At 41.6% G+C, this 6357-nt stretch overlaps 1 long non-coding RNA gene across 1 annotated transcript; it reads left to right on the top strand.

Annotated features, from left to right (window-relative positions):
* The first annotated feature begins 622 nt into the window (after positions 1-622).
* On the top strand, positions 623-3967 carry LOC135980806 (uncharacterized). The gene is made up of 2 exons (XR_010597711.1): positions 623-707; positions 1429-3967. It is a non-coding gene; the product is annotated as an uncharacterized LOC135980806 (long non-coding RNA).
* Positions 3968-6357: the final 2390 nt, after the last annotated feature.

Here is a 6357-nt window from a genome sequence, read left to right as displayed (position 1 = left end):
GCCATGCAAACAGGCAGATGGAGGTGTTTTTCAACCACTATGTCTAGTTGTCTATCCAAAAGCATTGGATAATTTTACAGATTGTATATTATCTTTGTGACATTTAAACTTTTTGCAGAAAAGAGTTTATACTAACTTCTCATAAACAGAGAATGCAATTTAAGAAGCTATTGTTTGGTTATGATTGCAATAAATACGTGCGATACTGTATCTAGCTTGTTTTAATAAGATGGAGAAGTGCCTTCTGCTAGGGAACTGGGGGTTCCCATTTTCCTGGGATATTTTTTTTTTAAATAGCGATTTCTGTCTCTGTCACCTGACATGTAACTTGATATCTTTGACAGTCATAACAGAAATCATCAGTCTAACAATGAAAGGGATCATCCACCATGACTAGAGCAATTTGATCATGCCACCGTAGCAAAGGTTCATCTTAGTTATTGTTACTGTTGCCCTTTACATTTATTGCCAACAGCATGTTCTTCATCTTTAACCTTAATATACAAGGCGGTGTGTGTGTGCGTGTGTGAACAGCGTTTTGGGGGTTCCTGTCGCAGGCTGGTCTCTCTAATTAAGCCATTTTTCTGCAGAGCTTGGATCCACAACCTTGTGGAGCTTCCACGGCTGAGAATGCTGAGGCTTTTGGGGGTTCAACGTGAAGCACCGTATCATATGTCGGCTGGGTCAACAGTCCAGATGGGTTTTCGGTGAGATATGTGAACTAAATTTGTAGTCACTGTCAGCTATCCCTAGTGGAGAGAGAGAGGCATGTTACAAAAATACTAACTCCTCCGGCAGGGTTGAAATTTGTGATTACTCTGTGAAAGCTCTGTGATAAAATTAAGATTAATGCCATCCAACCTGAATTTCAAAGATTCGGGCTGCATGGCAATAATAATAGCACAGAGGAAGTTTTTTTTTTTTTCAAAAATCAAAACAACTGCCAACAAAACCAAAGCCAAACAAAGCTGACGATTTGTCACTCACAGATAACTGACAGGGAAAATAGTGATGCACCAAAGTGTAAAAAAAAGTTTTAAAATCTTTTTAAAATGGCAAAACTGCGTTCTCTTTAGTTTCCATTTATTTCTTTAAAGGTTTACTCTTTATATAAGAAATCAAAGTTCTGCCTGTGGTACAATGGCCCTTTCTGTATGAATAAAAATATGTCACAGCAAGCTTACCTCTGCTGCACAGACAAAACAGGTGGTTGCCTTGGGCAGAAAAATGTTTGGTTGCTCTGTGGTGTGAATGACTTGTAACTTGGCAGACATCTATTCTGCAGCTTGCCTAGGGCAAGTTTCAACCCCAGCACTAGGCCTGGGTAGCAGGTAGCATTTACACAATTACATTTACGCCTCTTACCTTAACTGGGGATTTTGTTTTCCTACAGATTTTTGTGTTTCTAATTCAGCTTTTAATTGTCAGACTGTGTTTGCAGTGTTGCCAGTGAGACACCTTATAGAAGATGACTGTGCCAGCCTCTTCATAAAGGTGACACCAAATGTCGCTCCAGGACTGAGACAGTGCAGAGTAAGGGGTAGCAGGCACTCATCACCAACCTCATCCCCCTATGGAGAGTGTGTACATCCTCACTACGATATGCTGAGCCTCTACTCCTGCACCTGGTTCTCACAGCTGCCAACACAAGATGTTCAGGCTGCCACACCAGTTGAGATTGTCCTGTGTGTGAAATAGATCGCACTGAAATAACTGTAAACTCTCTGGATACAGCTTGATATTCCTGGTAAGGCGGAATGCTCTCCTTCCCTGACATGCACTGTTAATCTGTCAGAATCAATGATATAGTGAAGTGCAGATTATTCAGGAATCAGAACCAGACTTTCTGCCTCGTCCGTCTTTTTGCTGGGCTCAGCAGAGAGTGGGAGCTGTCAGGGAGCCAGTTATGATCCCTTACTTTCTCTTGGGTGCTGGTTAAAGCAACCATAGGGCAGCTCAAAGCTGCATCAGCTGGCTCTGATCCCTATGGTATCATATGGGAACACTGCTCTGGCCACTCCCCATCCCTACCCTTACATGTACCTATGCCAGGGGATGCAGGGAAGGAGGCATAAGAACCAGCTCTATTAGCTTTATACCCACTGGGAACTCCTCAGGCCAGTGGAGCATTCCTAATAGGAGACTTGAAGAAGGTTTCCGTTCCCTTTGCCATACCTGAGTGACACAAAGGAAGAGAATCTGACCCTCAAAATGAATGTCCAGCAGTATCTGTGCATGCTCACAGCCCCTGAAAAAGCCTAAGCCTTAAAATAAATAAGTAAATTGCATAAATAAACCTTGTAAAGTATTTACACATGCACAAGAATAATGGAATGTCTGTGAGAAGTCGAATCCACCAGTGGACGACTAGCCATCAAAGGCATAATGGACATTCATGTTTCAGTGAATAAAGCCAGTTCATTACTTATCTCATTTCAGATCTTAGAGTTCTAATGATATGTTTCTACTTTTATCTAACAATCAGATACCGCAGTGAAGGGGCCACATAAGTACTTAGATTGATTTAATGAAAAACAGTGCTTTCTAATTAACAAATTGTGTTGCAGTATCTAGTGATTATACAGGTATTCTATTAAGTGTGCACTCATCCTCAAGAAACCCTTTCCCTATAAAAGGCAAGCATGCATTTTGATATCAGAATAAACCCTTATTAATTACTATTTATTTACTGTTTAATTGTTTTTAAATACACATATTTTTACTAATGTTTGATTTTAAAAACCAGAATTCATAATTATGGTTTCCACAATAACTCATCCCTCTTGTCCACATGAATTATTTAGCATTCCCATAGACGTGACCTGAGCAACACCTCAGTCCTTGGAGGTACTTCTCCACACAGACATTGGTCTTGATATTTTGACACTTCCTATAAACACCAGAAACCAGTAGATGTAATATAGAAATGACATGTAGAGAACCAAAAATGCAAAAAAAAAAGTTGTATAAAATACTTTCAATTATTCAAATATCTAATTATTGAAATAAATGCATAGAGTTACAAAGATCAAGGTATACAAATGTAATAGGTGAATATATCTCTATCGTCTGTGTCTTCAGCTTTGAATTTTGTTGTAATTTTTAAAAGTTAAGAGTGAGCAAAATTATAGACAGGTAAGTTGGTTTTAATGATTTTGTCAGCTTGGAAGAAATTCCTCTCTGGCTTAACTTAAAAAAAAACAGATATATTTCATAATATTTTGTCTGGCTTCTTAGGTGTCTCTTTGAAAACAAAAATAATTCCAATAGGCCAAAAGCATTTTTAGAGGGGTCTCAATTGATAGCACCATGAAGTCTTCTAGAAAAAACTTTTTTTGAGTTACCCAACCTCCACATTTCCTAACCAATAAGAAAACATCATATTTTCACACAGAGGTATCTGAAATCAGCTCACATTATTTTTGCCACTGTAAGCAGAGAAAGGATGAGCTTTACCCTGACATCTGGTGGTGAATTATGGTGAGTGTGGAAAAGAACTCCAGGGGCTGATCTTGTTTGCATAGGCACACCCACCCACCTGGCATGAAACAACAGCAACTGAAAGTGGTTACTTTGGCTGGTGTGGGATCCCCAGTTTCTCTGTTACTGCGGTAGGAAGAATAAAGTTTTGTTACCCTGATTCTGTGAATCAAGGCCAGATGAACTGTTGTATGACAGAAGGACTGAGTGAGTCCTTCACCATTACCTAAGTAGCACTTGCTTGACAAGGGGCATGGATTACAAAACCCAGTGAATTGAGAGAGGATGGGGACAGGTGTTTGTACTTGATGGTATGCCCCCCCCTCCTCTGAGGGTTTGAAACATCAATTGCACTACCTCCTCTCTCCACTGTTGAATGTCAGAGCTAACTTTGATTCCATTAGGAGTCTAGTTACAGGCTGCTGAGCTGAATTCACTTTGGGCCAATGGTTCACTAGCAGTGGGGCTCCCCTACTCTGAGCTGAAATCACAAAAGAGTTAAAGTTATAAAGTGCTGTGTTAACTAGTGGGGGAGCCTGAAGCTATATTGCTAAGCAGCTGGTGGATCAATTTGTGGGGACGACTGGAGGAGCAGCAAGCGGCGTGGAGCCTTGTGGGGACGGTTGGAGCGGCCCAAAGAACGGTGAGCGAAGCTGTTTGCGGGGACGGCTGGAGCGGCTCACAGGTCGGTGAGCGGAGCAGCTTGTAGAGCGGAGCGGTTCGTGGGACGGCAGGAAGTAGACTGGCTCATGGTGAAGGCTGCCCCCACGGAGAGATGGCCGGCCTTGGATCACGTAAGGTGCCCCTTAACACCCTGTGTGCCCCCCCCCTTTTACTCTGGGGCTGCACTGACCAGGGACAGAGACTTTGGGGGTTGTTGGACTTTTGGGACTTTGGGTGATTTTGGGGTTGCTGGATTCAAGAACCAAAGGGAAAGGACACAGCCCAATTTGCTGGGGTGGGTTTTTTTGCTCATGGTTTGTGTTATGAATCCTGTTTGTGGTGTTTTTCCAATTTAATGCTGATGTCATTTACCTCATGTTATTAAACATTTTCTGCTACACTCAGACTCCCTGCTTGCAAGAGGGGAAGTATTGCCTCTTAGAGGCACCCAGGGGATGGTATGTAATTGTCCCAGGTCACTGGGTGGGGGCTCGAGCCGGTTTTGCATTGCGTTATTGAAACGGAACCCCTAGATACAGAACCCGGCCCTTGTTGCTGCCAACTTAGATGGGCAGAAGGGTTACACCACTTTTCCTTCAAATAAATAAATGTTGTGCTGAGAATAAGCATGAAAACTTTCAGTCCAAGTAGACATTCTTTCAGAATGTTATAGCTTCCCAGAAAATAGATGTTTATAATGGAAGTGGCTTGTTGAGTGTAATGATAGTGTTGGTATTGTGGTGTTAAAACATGGAAAACAAAAAAATCACTATTTAATAAAGTTTTAAATGCAACAACTAATGACTATGAATGTCACATCACTAATAAAATTCTGCAAATGAAAACCATCTGTCCATTATCCCTTCAATGAATCTAGCTTAATGTGTCATTTTGTAAAATGTTCTGTCAAGCTACATCAGTCACATCTTGTTACACTACTCCCATAACATGACAGATACAGCACAGAATTGTGTCTGGACCAGGCTCAGTCTTTCCACATTTTTTAAATGGTCAACTTTCTGTTCATTTTCAGTTCATTGTAAATTAGGGGCCTGATCTTACAACCCTTTTGCACATATGCAAATTTTAAGGTCTTTACGAAATGTCTCTCTATCGATGGAGTAGACAGCATGGCTGAGGTAGTATCTTTTTATTGGTGTTGGTGAGAGAGGGAGACGCTTGGAAACTTATGCAGAGTGAAGAAGACCAACACGGCTATGACGACACTGTATACACCATCATTAATCGAGCAAACTCCCCTTGTCTTCCCAAAGGGTTTGTTTGTGTGAGGACTGATTAAACATTGAGTAAAGACTTCAAGATTTAGTCCACTACCTTATGTGGGATTAATAAGAACTAGTCATCTTAACAAGAGTAGCAGATTTGGGACACTAGGGCCCAAACCTGCAAACACAACCATGCATAGTCCCCGTGACTTCAGTAACTCCACTTGCTTAGTAAGTGCTCCCTTTTCTTCTAGTTCCAAATGCTGAGGTTCTATTCTTAGAATCCAGTTTATAAAAAGCAATACATTTGTAAGGAATTTTAATAAACTGTACAGAGTTGCCTTTTCATAATGAAATTGCAACTCATTAAACTCCATTACCAAACATATAAGTTGCCATTCTATCTACACACCTGCACTGTCTTGAAATGCAAACAGTAACATAAAGCCTAGAGAAAATATCTCTTAGCATTAACATCCCAAGCAAAAAAGTGTTCTTATTGCAATGCTTAGGTCAGTGATCGGCACGCGGCTCACCAGGCTGGTTTGTTTACCTGCCGTGTCCGCAGGTTCAGCCGATCGCAGCTCCCACTGGCCACGATTCGCTGTTCCAGGCCAATGGGGGCTGCAGGAAGCGGCGTGGGCCGAGGGATGTGCTGGCCGCCACTTTCCCGTGCCAAAGGTTGCCGATCCCTGGCTTAGGTGGATACTTAAGTCAAGACATTATGTGTTTGGTGCTTTCTTGCTTGCATCAAAATATGGGGTGGGTGAAGCTGTTTAGGCAAAATAAGAACCAGTACAAACCTATGAATATGCATTACAGTTAGGAGTGAGTGGGTCAGTTTGATAATGCATTCAAACCTTTGGCCATCTCTTCAAATTACTTGAATAGGATTGCTTGGCTAACTTCTCCCAGGACTTTGGTTAGCAAGATTGTAGCATGCTGTTATTGCTCTTCTCTAGGCCTTCCCTAGATGCAGTGCCCCATA

The sequence above is a fragment of the Chrysemys picta genome, chromosome 1 (assembly GCF_011386835.1).
Source record: "Chrysemys picta bellii isolate R12L10 chromosome 1, ASM1138683v2, whole genome shotgun sequence".
Lineage (NCBI taxonomy): Eukaryota > Metazoa > Chordata > Testudines > Emydidae > Chrysemys > Chrysemys picta.
Note: the sequence above shows the minus strand (reverse complement) of the source record. Positions and strands in the feature narration are given on the sequence as shown.